The 21,015-nt window shown below is 36.2% G+C and overlaps 1 protein-coding gene across 2 annotated transcripts in view; it reads right to left on the reverse strand.

The window, feature by feature from the left end:
• Positions 1-20,815, reverse strand: part of LOC149947678 (uncharacterized) — an 86,490-nt gene extending 65,675 nt beyond the window's left edge. The window contains exon 1 of one of the 2 annotated variants that reach the window (XM_090172168.1): positions 20,684-20,815. The gene's annotated coding sequence lies outside the window, so the exon portion shown is untranslated. The remainder of the gene's footprint in view (positions 1-20,683) is intronic. The other variant, XM_090172169.1, reaches the window with a different exon arrangement.
• Between the last annotated feature and the right edge of the window lie 200 nt (positions 20,816-21,015).

Raw genomic sequence — 21,015 nt, forward strand, 5'->3', positions numbered from 1 at the left:
GGAGAAAACCCCTTCGACGCATTTGGGAATCATGTTGTTTTATGGAATGCTATACCGCTACTCAAATCTTTCCTATTTATATATTTTACACTTGTGTCATATATTTCATTATCTCGTTTTAATATAAATTTGATAATTACAACACTTAGAGTAGTCTATATGGTCGTATAGTCTATATGGTCGTATAGTCTATATGGTCGTATAGTCTATATGGTCGTATAGTCTATATGGTCGTATAGTCTATATGGTCGTATAGTCTATATGGTCGTATAGTCTATATGGTCGTATAGTCTATATGGTCGTATAGTCTATATGGTCGTATAGTCTATATGGTCGTTAGTCTATATGGTCGTTAGTCTATATGGTCGTTAGTCTATATGGTCTTTAGTCTATATGGTCGTTAGTCTATATGGTCGTTAGTCTATATGGTCGTTAGTCTATATGGTCGTTAGTCTATATGGTCGTTAGTCTATATGGTCGTTAGTCTATATGGTCGTTAGTCTATATGGTCGTTAGTCTATATGGTCGTAGTCTATATGGTCGTCTGATTTCGGACCTGTACTGTACCGTAGTTAGAAATTGGTCAAGGTGATGGTCGACTTATGTAATGTTAGAGAAGGGAGAAAAATGTAGTGCGGTAATAAGGGACTTGTAAGTATTGAAGAAGTGGGTAACCAGTATCATAGACAGGGGGGTCTCCCTGTTAACGCCCCTCTGTCTTCGCCACTGGTCATGTCGTATAAATACAAGACCTTCCAGTCAAATATTTAAAAATATATTTAAGTAGTCAAATGTCTAAATCCAATAGCGTGGGCTTCTAAAATGAGTGGACTTTCGCGTTCTAATTCCAAAACTGCAACTAATGACGTACGATCCGTGGACAACCAAATTGCGTCATTGGTGTCTTTTTTTGTCACTCGAGTGGAAGTCTCGTAGGCAGTCCATTATAAAGACATCTTAGGAGGTGACTGTCGGTGTAAAACCGCGACTACAGTCCCATAATGCGGTCGTACAACAAGCGCGAGGATGTCCGAAGCAGGAGGGCCGCCAACGACGACACCGGGGGTCCCGATTCAACGGCAGCCATAAGACTATTCCGAAGAACGGAAGAATCGGAACAAAACGTTCGTAGAAATCGAACTTGACATTGCAGCCAGGGTTACGATTAATGTGTATCTGCCACTAGGCTCAACTTCTCATGCCCGCGACTCGACCCGACTATAGCGGTTGCCAGCCAAAAAGAAAACTACACACGTCTTATTTAAAGTTAGCAGAGAGAGAGAGAGAAATATAAAAAAATATCACAACTGCCGGGGGGGAGGGGAGTCGGTCGAAAAAAACTTTTGTACGAGTGGTATATCGTACTTACGAAATAACGAATTTTTTTCCTTCGCCGAGTTCCGTCTATTTTTGGCAACTTCTGGTTGTGGGGGGTTCGGGGGGGAGGGGCAGAAGCGGAAATAAAATTTCATTGCCAACTGCTCGATTTCAATAAAACGTTATAACTTTAATACTTTTTGCCAAATGAAAAAAATGGAGCTTTTCTGTTGGTTGAGGGGGGAATTCGGTGTCGATTATATCAGTACCTACTCTAGAAGAGGGGTCTCTTTCATCGGACCTAAAAAAAATTGGAGAGAGCGAGAGAACCAAACTTAAAACGAGCAAAAAAATTACTATTTTTTTAACACTTATTTACAAGATCGGCTATACTCTCCTTTTTTTAAAAAAAAGGGGGTGGGGGGTAGTCAAGGAATCAAATTCGGCATTTTATGGTTATGGATGACATCATTGGCAATGTCCAAATGTGACTGTTATGAAGACGGATCAGTCGAGATCGCTGAAACGCGCGTTCGCTCAAATACAATGGGCGTCAAGCCGAAAGGAAGAACCAAATTTGCCCATTTTCTCAACCACTCTTACGTGTTTCGTCGATATTGGCCATGTAAAACTAAATTCCATGACGATATTCCTCTATTATACTTCTCCAAATAATAGTGTTCGGAATTGTTTATTCAATATAAACAAATTTTCCGATTTATTTCAAAAACGTTGGTAAAAAGAATATAATTTTAACTTATTTAATTATGTTTTTTACGCAACCAAGCATTTATTTGAATAAAAGTGGCATTTATTTAAATAATTCTTTGTTTTATTTAAATAATAGGCTTATTCACTTTCGATTATTTAAACATTTTACAATTTTTATTCAACTATTGGTTATTTAAATATCGCCGAGCTTATTTTATTCATGGATAAAAAATAATCGAATTCCGAGCACTACCAAATAACTTGTTCCAATTACCCTTCTCTGTTTTGAAAATTGATCTAAAATAGGTGTTTACAAAAAATACGGGAGGTCATGTGACAATGTTTTGTCTACGTCACTTAGCTGTAGCTCTTGGAGTTAGAGAGCACGCGCTGAAGTCGCGAGACCTTTCGGAATTTGAATCCCGCGTGCGAAACGCGCGTACCAATAAAGTATTAAAAACCTTTTAAGCTCGTGACGCAGATAAAAACATTTTATACTTTTAATTTTTTATTGTTTTATTTTTTGTAAACACCTATTAACCATGCTGCAATATGGGAAATTAAAAGTATTCCATTGGAATTCCACTTATTATATTTGTAAATTTTATTTTTGCCTCTTTAACAACGAAAAGAAAAAAATACGTTAAGTCAAAACTAAAATGTTCTAAAAGAACGAAACGAAAATAAAAAATATACGTTTAATCAAAACTAAAAAAAATTTGACCAATAAAGGATAGGTAATATCACCCTGCAGAATTTCTGATAAATCGAATCTGTAGTCAATTAAGGCATTTGGTGTTATTATTACTAAACTTTAAAGCTATTAGAATTATAAAAAGTATTAGGAATTATAAAAGTGAATAAGCCTATTATTTAAATAAAACAAACAATTATTTAAATAAATGCCACTTTTATTCAAATAAATGCTTGGTTGTGTAAAAAACATAATTAAATAAGTTAAAATGATATTCTTTTTACCAGAAGCGGATCACATGTGATCCGCTTCTGTTTTTACCAACGTTTTTTAAAAAAATCGGAAAATTTGTGGATAATGAATAAACAATTCCGAACACTACATGCCACGCGAGCCAACAGCTCCCTACACTAACTATTACCGTTAACCTCAACAAGTTTTTATGGAAGGGGAAACCAAAGAGCTCGAGGGAAAACCCCTTAAACAAGTGGGGAGATACCTTACAAACTCAACGCGGAAGGAGATGTTCTCATTATTTTTAATACTTCACTAAATTAATTTAATTTTCCTTGCTCTTACAAAGACGACGGTTGAAGCAACAATTTTTCCTGAAAATTCTGAATGGGAAACGTGTTTCGACCAAAAGTCAATAAATCTAGCATTGACCCTATTCCCGTAATGGACATTAAGCGAAGATTACAACCGTTGCCCTTCAAAAAAATATCGAATTATTCCTATATTTCTATAGTTCCGTTTATATATATATATCAAGCAACTGGCAAGAACGAATACTGTCTGGCCATCCGGACACGACCAAGGAGGAGCGCCCCCCCCCCGAATTGGAGACACAATAGTCAATTCTAGCAACGCCGTGTCCATATTCAATCCAATATTATATAAAAAAATCTGAATTATAAATCGACGCGATCGAAAATCAAACTAGCAATTACAACGGTACGCCATTCGAACGTGCGCCCAAACGCCAACCCATAGACAGCCTAGCGCGCCGGTATCAGTCCCCGCGATACGAAATATATATATAAAAAAAATGTTTAATTCTGATACCGGCCGGCAGAGGGAGGGCGACAGAAACGATATTTTCCTTTTTTATGTCATAAATTTAGACGATATTGGGAGCGGGGGAAAAAACTGTTTCAAGACCGACTCCGTGACGTCATCAATTGTAGGGCACGTGACCTTGCGTGCCGCTTTTCGGGAAAAATCCTCCAAAAAAAAAGAGCATTGTTATCGATTTACAGCTATAGCCGTAGAAACGGACAATCTAAAAAGATTGGTCATTTCTGCGGGCGATTGAAATCTGTTAAAAATCATTGTACGAGCTCATTCGGACACTTACAAAGACGGATGGCCACTCGCTCTCTCTCTCTTGGACTAATTGGCTGATGCGCCAGCAGAGAGGCCCTTTGTGTCTCACTTGGAGACATGAGACGTTCGGCTTGAATGGCTAATTTCAACATCATTTATTTGTGTAGAAAATTGCTTGATTCGCAGATGCCGGAATGTTTACAACTTGTCTCTATTTGTTCGAACATGGCATTCACGGTTACGAACGTTATCTTAAAGACCAATACTTTTAGCGTTGATCCAATTCCCCTGAAGTAAGCTCCTTCCTCCTATCTCATTGGTCCCTTAAACCTGAAGCGCACGCCTGTTACGTTTTCCCTTCCCCCGTCTCGGGAAAATCCGTGGTACAACTAGAAAAATAGGCCTTTCTATAAAGTAACATTGGCTTTATTGTTTTGATGTTGCTGCTGCGTCACGGGTGACGTATCGATGACGTTTTACTACGAAAAGCCCTCAGGGTTGGCAAAAAACCGGCTTTTTTAAAAATTGAAAAATCCAGTATGGATAAAACCGGCTGTATGCGGTGGTTTAAACCGGTTAAAACCCTTAATAAAAAATGATCAAATTGCTTAAATCAAGCCCTCATTGCTCAAATTTCCCGATTTAAAAATTACGTTTTTGCGCGTGACAGTACCTTTACATTGTGAGGTATAGCAGACTTATTTACCCGCTTTTATACCCTAACATGGCAGCGTATTTTCACGCGCAAAATTAATTTTAAGATACCCTAATTGCTTATATGTTAACTCTCATTACTCGCGACAAAAAGTGAAGGTTAAGTTTTGTCAATGTTTCTAATTAATTTCCCAATTTTGTTTTATAAAAAAAAGTGGTTTTAACCATGGATTTTATTTGGTGGTTAAATCCGGCTTAAACCAGGGTGGTTTAATCCAGTCTGGCTGGCTCTTGCCAACCCTGAAAGCCCTTGACATAAGAGTAAATGCGACGAGGCACCCTGTTTTTAAGCATAAACTGAACTGAACTTCAACGTATTTCGTGACGAATGAGCTACATAAAAACAAGTCCAGCAAGAGTAGCTTATGCAAAATGGGCCCCGCTATATTTCTACCAGTGGATGGCTAAGCTAGCGGGCCCCTATAAATTAGACGGACCCCGATGCGTCGCATTGGGTACATTGGCCTAGTTACGCCACTGAGCAAAATTCGATCATGATGCCCGCGAATCTTCTAGACAGTAGCTGGTTTCTTTTCGCCTGTTCTCGGACTAAAAGTATACTCTTTTTACCCTAACACGTTTTATTCGCCTTTTCCGGGGGTGATAATTACTCCGGCCAACAAACTATTCACTTGCTCCGGAGTATTAGGGCTACTCTTTTTACTCCTTCTGAAAAGGAGGTGTTAGGGAGTAATTTTGTCGTCTGCTAGTCAAAATTTATCTGCTGAAAAGAAAACGGGCAGCCATTTTGAAAAACGTTTTTACTCCGACTCAAACTATTCTCCACCACAGAATCGGAGTAAAATGACGTCATAGCCTTACACTTCTTACCCTACTCCGAAATCCCGGAACAAGCGAAAAGAAACCACATAGTAAAAATAAAAACATTCTTGTTAATACTGAGGGGTCGGACATTTACCAAAATCCCGTACACTTTGTCTAAAATCGCAAAATCTTTTAACTCTTTCTATGTAAATTAACATTGAAATCCCGAAATCACTTCAAAAAGTACTGATAAAATCGCCAAAATCTCTACGAAATCCCAAAATCCCGTACAAAATAATGGCAAGTCCGACCCCTCGGATCAGGATCAACGAATTTCAGATTTCCTTTAGGGATGATGAACCAAACAAATCGTAGCCTGTGTTATCAGACACTTTTTTGAATTAGTTCATTAGCCCTTTGAGTTTGGTCTTTGTTTACTTCGTCACGTTTTTATACAAATGGTTCTCTCTCCAGTCTTTTCCGCTTTCAACAATACTAATACGCCGTCCTTTTTGCTAAAACTAACATAGTTTTTTCTACTATGAAAACATCTCCCACGCGTATTAGGAAATATAGCTGTATTATAGAAGAGGCAATTAAAAGGGATTAATTAACAGAAACACGAGGCGGCGGAGGGGTAAGCCTCGATTTAAATATGTTGTTCGATGGAAATTAATTTCGTGGAGACGACATGGAGGTCTCGTTTGATCTCAAAGAAAGGAGATTACTTTTTTTATGAAGACTATCAGTGCTAAATAAAGGAGCCCATTTTTAAAGATTAGGGTATCGACTGAGGCACGGTGCGCCACCTGCAAATAAAGGGTTGAAGTCTTCTTTTTTTTCGTAAATCTTTTCTTCGCGTGACAAAGGAAGCTACCCGTGCTCATACGCCAATAAAAAATATTTTGTCGTTAGGTTAATCCACCAGGTAAGGTAAATAATTAAAATCTTTAAATAAACTAAATTTTAAACTAACGAGGAGTGTACCCGAGGTGTAAATCACCGATTTTGATGAAACTCGGGGGGTATGTAGACCTTGGGGTAACATGAATTTTCACCAAGGGAAAAGTTACGCTGGGCTTCCGTTTTGCTATGGCAACCGAAAATGTTTTTGACAACATAAAATGAAAAATCTACATTTAAAAAAGCATGGGATTTTCTCGGTGAAAATTTTGGAAAACCAAAAATAAAAATAAAAATTTAAATTTCAACTAAAATGCTAAATTTTAACAATTTTGGGTGAAATTCATCAAGTAGCCCCCTTGTGTTGTCAAATACATTTTCGGTTGCCATAGCAAAACGGAAGCCCAGCGTAACTTTTCCCTTGGTGAAAATTCATGTTACCCCAAGGTCTACATACCCCCCGAGTCTCATCAAAATCGGTGATTTACACCTCGGGTACACTCCTCGTAAGTAAATATCGAGGGGTCCTACATTTGCAAATTTTGGGTACGGGGTTTTGCATCTCAAAGTGATTTCAGAAATCGAAAACTGATTTTGATAATTCAGAGCACGAATTTCTTGTTCATTTTTAGTTTTTTAGTCTGATTTTGAGATTTTCAAGTAGATTTCAAAATCATTTTTCACTAGAGTGTACGGGATTTGTACAAATATCTGACCTCTCGGGAAATTCTTAATTACGATTACCGTTCACAATTTAAAGAAGTTGGTTAAACTTTATAATTTATTCTAGAATGAAAATTTTGAGGTTTAATGTATTAAAATATTATATTACCTTATTGGCTTCGGAGATAATTTATTAAAATTATATATCAGTATTATTTATTTAATTATTCTAGTATACTGTTCAAAAATAAGCTTTAATTATTTATTGCTTAATTATTCTAGTATACGGATTAAAAATAAGCTCTACTTATTTATTGCTTAATTATTCTAGTATACTGTTTAAAAATAAGCTCTACTTATTTATTACTTAATTATTCTACTATACTGTTTAAAAATAAGCTTTACTTATTTATCGCTTAATTAGTCAAGTATACTGTTTAAAAATAAGCTTTACTTATTTATCGCTTAATTATTCTAGTATACTGTTTAAAAATAAGCTTTAATTATTTATTGCTTAATTATTCTAGTATACTGTTGAAAAATAAGCTTTACTTATTTATCGCTTAATTATTCTAGTATACTGTTTAAAAATAAGCTTTACTTATTTATTGCTTAATTATTCTAGTATACTGTTCAAAAATAAGCTTTACTTATTTATTGCTTAATTATTCTAGTTTACTGTTCAAAAATAAGCTTTACTTATTTATTGCTTAATTATTCTAGTATACTGTTTAAAAATAAGCTTTACTTATTTATTGCTTAATTATTCTAGTATACTGTTCAAAAGTAAGCTTTACTTATTTATTGCTTAATTATTCTAGTATACTGTTTAAAAATAAGCTTTACTTATTTATTGCTGAATTATTCTAATATATTGTTTAAAAATAAGCTTTACTTATTTATTGCTTAATTATTCTAGTATACTGTTTAAAAATAAGCTTTAATTATTTTTTGCATAATTATTCTAGTATACTGTTTAAAAATAAGCTTTACTTATTTATTGCTTAATTATTCTAGTATACTGTTTAAAAATAAGCTTTACTTATTTATTGCCTAATTATTCTAGTATATTGTTTAAAAATAAGCTTTATTTATTTATTGCTTAATTATTCTAGTATATTGGTTAAAAATAAGCTATGCTTATTTATTGCTTAATTATTCTAGTATACTGTTTAAAAATAAGCTTTACTTATTTATTGCTGAATTATTCTAATATATTGTTTAAAAATAAGCTTTACTTATTTGTTGCTTAATTATTATAGTATACTGTTTAAAAATAAGCTTTAATTATTTATTGCTTAATTATCCTAGTATACTGTTTAAAAATAAGCTTTACTTATTTATTGCTAAAAATAATTTTTTATTAACTTTTCTTCGTCACCTTCGTAAATATTTCCACTTTTTTTTAAAATAACCAAAGACTCCCCTTACTTAACTTTATTGATCCGAACAGGGCGCTTTCTAGGTAGGCGACGATGTCAAACCAGCAGAAATCAAACTAAAAATCGCAAGGTGTCACTCGAAAGGCCGCATCAAGATTTCCCTCTTTCGCCTCGAGTAAAATATCCAGTAATTAGACCTAAGAGTAAGTTCTCTCGCCAGTCCAAAGGCGGCGCTGTTGTCTTTTTTCTCGGTTTTTTTCGGGCACGTGCGCCTTTCATAAGTGGCGTACATGATACGTAATTAGAGCTCACGTGAACGAACAATCTACTCTTTTTTTTTGGCAGTTCTCTTCTCCGCAACGCACTCTTTCTGAGTATAGGGGGTCTCTTAGGCGTATATTTTGAAGGGGTAAAAAAGCGGCCGGAAGCCCCTTTCATTAAGTCGTCTGCTCCGCGAAACTCATTAAACCACAACAACCCCCGCTCGCCGTCGTCCTTCTCGCGCATCCCCCGCGCGCCTTTCCACCCTTTTTATTCCATTCCCTCGATATTCAGAGGAACGCTTCAAAAAGACGTTCCTATTTATCGAACCCAGCTGCCGCTTTATTCGCGGATTTAATTAAGAAAATCTCAACACATCCCCGATGAATTCAGGCTTCCCCGTTAGTGGAATGAAAACACCGTGTTATTTTTCACCTTATAGTTATTTTTCACTATTGGGATGGCGTTATAGAAGTGAAACAAATCTTTGTACAAGTTTTTAAACTTCAAAATACGTTGTCAATATTCTGGTCGATAGTACAAAGACAGTGTTGCTGGTCGCGCCATTATCTGCCAGTGCCCTATGGAGAACACCGCCACCTTATGGATTTTCCTAGAGTTGTTAATTTTCCGGAAAAATAAAACGCGGAAAAATTCCCAGAAAATTTTCCGAATTGCGGAAAAATAAAAAATTTAAACATACTTACTTTTTATCGATATAAAATGTCTAATAACTGTAAACATACTACAAAACATTAATAGTGTTACATTGTTAATCAGTTTAAACTAGTCTAGAGGTTTAGTTTTACTTTTAGATTCGATAAAATGAGTCGAAAACGCCAATTTATTTAAATTTTCAAACAATATAGACTAATCATGGAATGGTAACTTATTTTTAAATTTTTTCGGAAAAATACGAAATCTTTTCCGGAAAAAAGGTCTCGGTCATTTTCCGGTAAAATTTTCCTACTTACAACACTAGATTTTCCGTGGTATAAAAAAAATCTCAATCATAAGGCTAGTATTTCTACATATTTGTAAAGTATTTTTCAATTATTAAGTCTGTATGTTCGTATATTTCGTTAGGTTACCCATATTTGAAAACTCTCAAAAAGAAATCTATGCCTGCATTGGTTGTGGTGTGAAATAGGTACTTATTTTGCGCAATTCTTAGTTTCCACTTTTACGCCACTGTCGAAAAAAACATTTTTCGAAATATATGTAACCATGAAAACGAAAGATAAAAAGTTATATTTATTTATAGTACACTTCGTAAGACCTTTCTATCTACTAGTTGTAGAAAATATGCTCGACTATTTCGACTTACATCTTTCCCTCAGCTCAAACCACTTGTTTACATCGCGTCCCCTAAATTTCAAGTCAGGTCTCGAGGTACATCGGACTTTCAGAGGCGTACCGATTGGAGGACAGAGGGGGCGCTGTGGAACCGGGCGCCGCTTTAGAGGTCTTCTGGAGGGGCGCCAAAAAGCCCACAATTATTCCAACTATAAACGTGACTTATATTCAAATGTTCCTAAAGGTCCTTTAGATGAGTTTGACGTTTTTAATTAATGAGCAAGTACAATTTAGTTTATAATGTTCTTAATGACAAACACTGTCGAAAGACAAACTCATCTGAATTTTCTTGTGAATTTAATCAGTATATAATTATCAGTGGGGTTGCGTGGCATGAAGGTCTTGCCACCACCCTCCTACGCCATGTAACCCGGCCACCCGTTTAACGGCATTAAAAGTTGCTCTATGACTTGGGCCTAAGGTGGTGCCTTGAGTATTAGCCTAGCTGATTATTATTATTATTATTAAAGAAAGATTTAATATGTAAGGGTGAAACGAATATTTATTCGTAATTTATTTTATTAATGACACGCATCGGGGGCGCCGTAACGAAATTTTGAACCGGGCGCCACAACCCCTCTGTACGCCACTGCGGACATTTAGGATCTACGAATTTTTGTAGAAAAATAATACGGAAAAAATATCGTCCCTCTCAGTAAACAGCGCAGCCGCTTCCTAATAAGGCTTATTTCCAATTCGAACGGGCCTTCTTAAGAAGAGGCGAAAACTCCCCCCCCCCCCCCTCTTTTCGCGCCTAGCTCGAGTGGGAGAGAAAAATTCGTCAGGTAATCTCTTTTTAGGGAAAAATCGACGCAACACCTCTTTTTTTAGCGAGCAGCAACCTAAGGGCGAGGAGGGAAAAGGCTCGAAGCGAAAGAAGCGCCGGAGAATAGAGCGGGAAAAAAAACCTAGAGAGGCTAGCGAGGGTGAGCGAGAGAGGGAAGGGGTTGGAGATTCTGGGCCGTAATTAGGGAAGCGACGGAGAGATGGCGCCGCCGTTTGTTGAAGCGTAAAAAGCGAACGGCGTTTTAAATTCATTTAGGCGAAAAGAGCGCGCCGGGGCCTGTTGGTGGGAAAAAAATGTTGAGTAGGCCTCGGAAGGGTAAAGAAAGAAGGTTCCTACATGATCGGGGACTGGAATTAATTTTTAATTGCACCTGATCCCGGGGATGAAGGGTTCGTGGGGTTTTTTCCAGGGCTTACTACCAATTAATTTTACTTCGCGGGGGAAGAAGATTAGCTACGGTGCGCGTGTCAGGAGAGCACCACTTTTTATCGAGTGAAAATGTGTGTGTGTGTTTTAGAAAGGCAGGAACAATGCCATCTCATACGGCGGAACTAATATTTATATACATATTACACCCTGTTCTTTAACAAAAAACTTGGCGAATCTTACAGGCCCGCATATAGCGACATAAACTCGCGAGGGGTCGGTCATTTGGAAAAATCCCGTACAAATTTGGAAAAAAATCCACAAATCCAAAATCCAAGAATTTTACTCCCATAGACTTTGTATGACAAATCCAATATAAAAAATCCTGGATTTAAAAAAAATCCAAAATCCCGTACACAAAACAGGCAAATGTCCGACCCCTCGTAAACTCGGGGATGCTCAAAATATTTATAATTACCCTAAAAACATAGCTCAAGAATTCAAGATATTACCAAATGTCGTTTTATTTGTTTTTTTTCCGATGTACCTCTTTGATCGGTCGAGATGGGAATCACCAAGTCGGCACTTGCGGGCACTGAGCATCCCTTACATCATTTTTGTTACATCGTATAAATCTAATGGCTCAAAAATAATTATTTTAATAGATTTTTGGGGTTACGATTTTTGCGTTGATCGATTGACCACCGATGGAAATCATACTTTGGAAAAGTTAATAACCATCGATGGAAAAATGAGCGAAATTACAATCGATGGAATGTTGCACGCGGTTGGGAAAAGAAAGAGATTTTGATTTGAGATACAGACACATTTTCGGAGAAAAGCGTACTTAGATTAACTTAGATGGACTGCACGGGCCCCGGTAATTAGTATCTAATCTATATAATCTAGTTGGGCCTGATTGCACGTAAGAATCAAATAAAATCGACGTAAAATAATAATAAATTAATACCATTAATCTAATGACCACCAATGGAAATTATACGAAAAAAGGGAATACATTTAAATTTTAATGACAGCCGAAGGACAACTGTTCGAATAAAGTTAAGACCTTTGATGACACAATGCTCGAAAGAAACTAATTGACCATCGAAAAATTGAAAAAAGAAGCCACGTTAAGTAATCTAATGATGTTTCAAAGAAAATTGTACGAAATAAGATAATTACAGTCGTTGTAAAATTATAGGACCACTGACATAAATTTATCGAAATCAATTATTTGCCAATGGTGTAAAATTGCAAGAGACAAGCTAATGGTCATTGATGAAAAACTGAAAGAGACAAGCTAATGGTCATTGATGAAAAACTGAAAGAAACAATCTAATGATCATCGATGCAAAATTGCAAGAGACAAGCTAATGATCATCGAGGCAAAACTGAAAGAAACAAGCTAATGATCGTCGATGCAAAACTGAAAGAAACAAGCTAATGATCATCGAGGCAAAACTGAAAGAAACAAGCTAATGATCGTCGATGCAAAACTGAAAGAAACAAGCTAATGATCATCGATGCAAAATTGCAAGAAACAAGCTAATGATCATCGATGCAAAATTGCAAGAGACAAGCTAATGATCATCGATGCAAAATTGCAAGAGACAAGCTAATGATCATCAATGCAAAACTGAAAGAAACAAGCTAATGATCGTGGATGCAAAACTGAAAGAAACAAGCTAATGATCGTCGATGCAAAACTGAAAGAAACAAGCTAATGATCATCGATGCAAAATTGCAAGAGACAAGCTAATGATCATCGATGTAAAATTGCAAGAGACAAGCTAATGATCATCGATGCAAAATTGCAAGAGACAAGCTAATGATCATCGAGGCAAAACTGAAAGAAACAAGCTAATGATCGTCGATGCAAAACTGAAAGAAACAAGCTAATGATCATCGATGCAAAATTGCAAGAAACAAGCTAATGATCATCGATGCAAAATTGCAAGAGACAAGCTAATGATCATCGATGCAAAATTGCAAGAGACAAGCTAATGATCATCAATGCAAAACTGAAAGAAACAAGCTAATGATCGTGGATGCAAAACTGAAAGAAACAAGCTAATGATCGTCGATGCAAAACTGAAAGAAACAAGCTAATGATCATCGATGCAAAATTGCAAGAGACAAGCTAATGATCATCGATGTAAAATTGCAAGAGACAAGCTAATGATCATCGATGCAAAATTGCAAGAGACAAGCTAATGATCATCGATGCAAAATTGCAAGAGACAAGCTAATGATCATCGATGCAAAATTGCAAGAGACAAGCTAATGATCATCGATGCAAAATTGCAAGAGACAAGCTAATGATCATCAATGCAAAACTGAAAGAAACAAGCTAATGATCGTGGATGCAAAACTGAAAGAAACAAGCTAATGATCGTCGATGCAAAACTGAAAGAAACAAGCTAATGATCATCGATGCAAAATTGCAAGAGACAAGCTAATGATCATCGATGTAAAATTGCAAGAGACAAGCTAATGATCATCGATGCAAAATTGCAAGAGACAAGCTAATGATCATCGATGCAAAATTGCAAGAGACAAGCTAATGATCATCGATGCAAAATTGCAAGAGACAAGCTAATGATCATCGATGCAAAATTGCAAGAGACAAGCTAATGATCATCGATGCAAAATTGCAAGAGACAAGCTAATGATCATCGATGCAAAATTGCAAGAGACAAGCTAATGATCATCGATGCAAAATTGCAAGAGACAAGCTAATGATCATCGATGCAAAATTGCAAGTAACAAGCTAATGATCATCGATGCAAAATTGCAAGAGACAAGCTAATGATCATCGAGGCAAAATTGCAAGAAACAAGCTAATGATCATCGATGCAAAATTGCAAGAGACAAGCTAATGATCATCGATGCAAAATTGCAAGAGACAAGCTAATGATCATCGATGCAAAATTGCAAGAGACAAGCTAATGATCATCGATGCAAAATTGCAAGAGACAAGCTAATGATCATCGATGCAAAATTGCAAGAGACAAGCTAATGATCATCGATGCAAAATTGCAAGAGACAAGCTAATGATCATCGATGCAAAATTGCAAGAGACAAGCTAATGATCATCGATGCAAAATTGCAAGTAACAAGCTAATGATCATCGATGCAAAATTGCAAGAGACAAGCTAATGATCATCGAGGCAAAATTGCAAGAAACAAGCTAATGATTATCGAGGAAAAACTGCAAGAGACAAGCTAATGATCATCGATGCAAAATTGCAAGAGACAAGCTAATGGTCATCGTTGGAAATGATTGAAAAACGTTCTGTGAAAGTTAAGGTTCAGTGACGTCACCCGAAAATACACAACGAATTGGTCTAAAACCTCTGACGTTTTAAATTGATCACGGTTAAAAAGTAGTAATTTTTCTGCACTATATCTTTATGGGAAATCTGATTCCAATATATTAAATCAATTTATTTCGGAGCAAAATAAAACGTGTGGGCCCCTACATTTCCTGCGTTTAATACAAAATGATTATCGTATTAAAAGTACAAGTACGCGTAACGTATAAGCCATACTTTGCAAACCAGAAGAGGCCCCTCGCTAGAGGATCAAGTCGACTATATATTTCTTATCTCTCTCTGTGGCGCGTGAGGAGAGGGTAAGGGAAGTACAACAATATATATATCTCATCTCCGCAACCCCATCCTCCTCGCGAACGAGTTTCTGGCGTAAGAAGAAAAACTTGATGATAGGCCTCGACGTTTCTTTTGGAAAATTAATCTTCAAAAATATCTTTCACCTTTATTACACGAAACACGTGATCTATATTATATATTATAATCTTTAAAGATATCATTTTGTAATTAAGAAATAGCGAGGTCGCTAGTCATATAGATATTGAAATTAAATTAAACGAAATTTGTGCAGAGTTACTAAACATATTGTTTTGATTCGACACGATTTTAATAAGGAGGGTATTATTTTTCCGCCGTCAAATTCACCTTATTTTTATTTATATAGTGTTTTAAATTTATATTATAATCTTTAAATATATCATTTTGTAATTAAGAAATAGCGAGGTCACTAGTCATATAGATATTGAAATTAAATTAAATTAAACGAAATTTGCGTTGAAATACAAAACATTGTTTTGAGTCGACACGATTTTACTATTGAGGGTGTAATTTTTGCCCCGTCAAATTCGCCTTATTTATATAGTGTTCTTAAATGTACTCCATCATGTTGAGATTTTAAATTTAACGGAATATTAAAAGTGAAAAGGGAAATTTCCAAAATATACTGGTGTATATTTTTATTTAAAATTTTGTAATATTTACATCACTAAATTGGTAGCTATATAAATAAACATTTTGAGAAATATTTTGTAGAAATAATTCCAGCTCCGTTCAGTAATCCATATAAAATTGTTTTTGATGAAATTATATTTATATAGTGTTTCTGTGTGTGTTTGAATTTGATCTATCAAGTTGAGTTTTTAATTTACGTTTAATATTAAAACATAAATTTAATTTGTAACCTTAGGGTAAAAAAAATTGTTTCGAAATTATTGCGCATATTTTTAAATAAAATTATTATCTATGAATTGACATTTTTGAAAAAAAAATTGTACAAAATTATTTCAGCCCAATCCAGATCACAATATTTCGATAAAATCATAGTTATATTTAGAGTGAGTGTTTAAAAATTGTTGAGCTTTTAAATTTACGTGATGAGGGGAAATTTAATAGAAAAATTACACCTCGTCTGTGGAAACAAAAATATGGTAGGTACGTTTCGAAATTACCGCGTATATTTTAAAATAAACTTTTCGAACATTTGAGATAAATAATTTCAATGAAAAAGTGAAACAATCGCACTTGAGCGGCGAAAAGGGTTCGCGAGGCAGTGGGCGTCGCTCAAAAGAGGCCCGCATAAATTTGGCAAACCGGTCGCGCTTCATATTTTCCAAACTTGAAAACCCCAAAAATCTCGCTCAATCCTTTTCTAAACTCCTTCGGGCAGGAAGCCAAAGTCTTTCGAAATATGTTTTTCCTCGTACAACAGGTGCCGGCAGTAATAGAAAAAATCCTATAAAAATGAGAGTCGTAGAGGGGAACTTTTATTTTCATACAGATTATACGCCTAATAGAAACCCATACTTGATCTACTGTTAGGAAATAGTATAAAAAATCACACTGGGTGACCTTGGTGGGGCCGCGTTGTAAGCGGCGGCGGCCTATTACGGAGGCCCCTCGTAAGCTCACGAGCAGAAAAATATTCGACACGCGGAAGGAAGGCAAGACGCCGGCGGGGGAAAAGGGTTCGCGGCCGAGCGAGAGGAGGAGAAGGCGGTGGTGGCGCGGTTGTTGCTCAACGCCTCCAGTCTGGCGTAGGCAGCGGCGAAAGGGGAAAGACAGGAATTCGGCAAAAGGGGGAAAGACACGGCGTTGTGTGTTTGAGAAAGGGAAAAAGAGGCCCCGCTTATTAGGAAGGAAAAAGGGGGTAGCCATCGACACGCAAACATGGTTTCGGCTCCAATTTCTAGTTCAAGGTCGGTCCGAAGAAAAAGGATTTATGCGCCTTCCCTTTTTCTCTGTCAAGGCCTATAGTGAAGGTTTTACGGGATTTTTGACTTTATTTTGGTGAAATTCGAACGGTGAAAAAATGTTGAAGGGTTTTTGGAGCTCTTTACATTTCTTGAGCCTTTTTATGGCCTTGGGCCCGATTTGAACCTTTTCTAAAACCGCGTAAGGATGGTAATATATGTTAAATAAGACCTGCGTTAGGATGGTAATAATTATTAAATAAGACCTGCGTTAGGATGGTAATAATTATTAAATAAGACCTGCGTTAGGATGGTAATAATTATTAAAAAAAACCTGCGTTAGGATGGTAATAATTATTAAAAAAGACCTGCGTTAGGATGGTAATAATTATTAAATAAGACCTGCGTAAGGATGGTAATAATTATTAAATAAGAACTGCGTAAGGATAGTAATATATCTGAAATAAGAACTGCGTAAGGATAGTAATATATCTGAAATAAGAACTGCGTAAGGATAGTAATATATCTGAAATAAGAACTGCGTAAGGATAGTAATATATCTGAAATAAGAACTGCGTAAGGATAGTAATATATCTGAAATAAGAACTGCGTAAGGATAGTAATAATTATGAAATAAAACTGCGTAAATTAAATTAAAACTGCGCCAGGAAACCACATTTTATTATTAACGTAATAAATGTCCAACTTAAAATAATACTATTTAAGAAATAAAATTACAAAATGTCACATTTCCTGGAACAAATGTGGCTTACACTTACTGCCGAAAATTAAGCTCTCAAAATAATTACGGATGATTAGCATCAAACACCTCGAGTGAAATTGAAAGCAAAATGACGTATAATTAGCTGGGAAATGAGAAAAGGTACGCTGGCCCTACCATCGGCTCGTAGAAGGGGTTTTATTTTTTCCGAACGTTTATAAAAATATTGTTTTCCCCTTTACGCAGTTTCGAATTTTTCTCGAACCGGTTGTAGCGAAAACCACATGGCAAAGGCTGGCCCCTCGTATTCGGGGGCCCCTTCTATCCAATTGAACGATTTTTAACTCTTCCCCTCGTGGCAGCGGCATTAACATTATCCGCAACGCCGCTCTGGCATTTTGCAGCCAGAGAGAGGATGTTTCCCGGGAAAGGGTTGATAACCGCCAGTCCGAGGAGCTCCGAGAAGGGATTCGACTTCATCCTTCCACAACGCCGCGACATGGCGAAACTAATCACATTTTTCAAGCGAACTGATACTTAAGCGGAATACAAATATCAACTCGTTTGTCATAGCTTAAGCCATATTTATTTTAAATTCATATTGAAAACAATAAAATAATATCAATTTTTAATCGTATATATCAATTAATATGCTTATTATTCTTTATTCGTTTGAAAGTAGGCAGTTGATTATTTTACAAATATTACAGGAAAATTAATAATTATTTAAAGTTTATTTTAGTTTAATAATTAGTTAACGCGTAATAATATTATAAAACTTGTCCTTTTTCTTCTGTTGGCCATTTCTAGTTTAATATTAATTATCAGAGCGAACTAGTTTTTATCAACTTTCCTATATCACGTGATCTTTTCAAGTTTCGTAAATTTGTATACTGATACGATTATACAAGCTTTTATATTAAAAATTATTATTATTCAATATATATTAAAATTTAACAAACGGTAAAATAAAATACGTAATGTCAAAATGCTTATTAGAAAATGAATAGTTAGAATGGTCGGTAGGAAGCTAAAGTTTCTTTTCAACTCCAAACGGAAGTTACTCGTGACATATTTGGAAACGTGTACTTTCGTAGTTAGTATGTCCACTTAAACTAGATAGCGCGCCTCTATTCGAAGGGGAAAATGTCGGCATATTTCGGTATGAGTTTCATAAATGAGCGATTGGCGTGAACGGGAGGGGGGAGGGTTGGTTCCCAGCCCCAGCACCACAAACAAACAGGCCAGCGCGAAAAATAACCTCTCTCTCTCTTCACCGCCTCATTCGATTTGGCGCGTTTCGCACCGAAAAACGGTGGACCGGAAGCGAAGGAGAGTTATTTGTTGGCGAAAACTGTTTGCGTGGTGCTGATTAGGGCTCCACGTAACTGGAACATCTTGCATCACTGCCGGGGTCGGAGCCGAGTGAGGAAGGGATGCGTACGCTGTCGTCCGCTGCATGGGATCGAAGACAAAATCGGTTCCCAGACGCGGGCCCCCGAAAAACGCGTCTCCCTTGGTCAGAATCTCTGGTTCCCCCACACACACACACTCGCGCAACACACTTTTCCTCAAGATGTGTTGGCCTAAAAAGTGGTTACACCCTTATCTTAGGGCCGCCAGTACTATGTAGAGTAAGCCACGGGCTAACAAACAAATACCCTTATTTAAAGAAATCTCGACGCAACAGGGGTGGTACGCCTGTTTGACCCCTCCGCGAGCGATGGGTGCTTTCGCGCTCGAGGGTTGCTGGTTTCGAAATATAATCAGTCTCCTCACTCCGTTTCAGGGAAGACGGGACATTAGAAAACCATCACTTTGCCCGCGAAGATTACGAAAGTATTTTGGAATAGAAAAAAAATATTGATATTCGCCTCGAGCCGTTACAAAACAAAAATAAGCAGAAATATAGCAATAAATGGATTCGCTTATTACATTTTTCAATGAAGTCTGAATTATTTATGGATGTCTTAATGGACAGTTTATGACAGCCCTCTTGAAAAGTGGCCAGTTGATGGAAAAGAAAACGCATTCCGAGACATCCAGGGGAGTTATTAGACGGACATTTTTACCTGATATTTCTCATAAATTTAAATATGAAACGAATTACGTTTTCCAGAGATCACACCCTTTGACCTGTCTAGCTCGTGTCACTTAGTCGTGATAAAATTGTTTTTCTCGCGGAGGCGATTATGATCGAATTCTATTTGCCCGTCCCAGGTTGCTCTAGTGTATTTAAGTCGTAAATGGAATGCAAAAAGTATACCCGGGAGAAAAAGCCCTGAAATAGGGGTAGGTATATTTGTTCGAATTTCAATCGTCCGAACGGTGGAACAAATGTTCGAATTTCATTCGTCCGAACCGCCGAAATAACAAATGTTTCAATTGTTCGAATTGGACTACTTGTTTGTTTCATTCATCCGAATCGGTAGCATCACTTGTCCGAATTCTGTCGCTAAATTAGTATTTCTTATTGCTGTTTTTTTGTCCAGATTTGTTTTTGGCCGATATAGTAAGTGGGAATTGCGTTGAATGTTGTGGATATTTTAGATTAGGTTAGGTTCACGTTAATGTTACTATTTTCATATATTAAAAAAAACAACCAATTCCTAATGTTCGAAAAAACCGACAAACGATTATTCGAACAAATGAAATTCGCCAGTAAAGTTAACATAAATTGAACGTCTAAATCACCAACAAACGTTGTGATAAATTTTTCGGGCAAATGAAATTCGTTTTCGGACATACGATCCTGTTTTCCGGCATTCGGACAAATGATCATTCTGACATTTGTACCACCGTTCGGACGAATGAAATTGGAACAAATTTACCCAAATCCTGAAATATTGTAGTGAAATTATGGATTAAACTACATAATATTTTTGGTTTTAAGAATAGTTTATAAAAGTTCCCATTAATTTATTTCAAAGATATATTTGCGCAAAATATATATAATTTAGAATTAGACGATTACGTACACCGATTACGCAGATTATTCCTAAAGTACGATTACGCGCAGTACGCGTATTACACCAATATTACTCATTACTGGAAGCGTGTTCACCAATTACGCTATGTTATCGGAGTTCAAAACATTTTAGGCCAAAAACTAAACTAAATTAAAGATCCTTAAATATATCAACGATTCAGATTGGGACGTAAATATTAAAAAAAAATATTTTTAGAAACTGACCAGTAAGAGAATTCTTCCAATTGATTTGCTGGAAGACACTCGTAGAACCGAGTAGTTGGTGGAAGAAGTACGATGAAATGGATTTGATCATCGCTTAGTGATATTTCATGTTTTTGCTATGTTTCGGTTTTCCTGCCAAAGAGAAATAAATACAACAATTATTTCAAACAATTTAAAAATAATATATAAAGTTAAAAACGCAATTTCTACGTAATAAGATAACCCAATTTTCAAATGTTGACTCCTAGTTTACTAAAATTCTTTTTAGTGTTTCGTCCTAACACGATAACTATATAAAGCTTGATTAGTTTTAAAGGGTCGAAATTTGAAAA

Source organism: Leiobunum rupestre, chromosome 4, assembly GCF_980474605.1.
Source record: "Leiobunum rupestre chromosome 4, qqLeiRupe1.1.hap1, whole genome shotgun sequence".
Classification (NCBI taxonomy): Eukaryota; Metazoa; Arthropoda; class Arachnida; order Opiliones; family Sclerosomatidae; genus Leiobunum; species Leiobunum rupestre.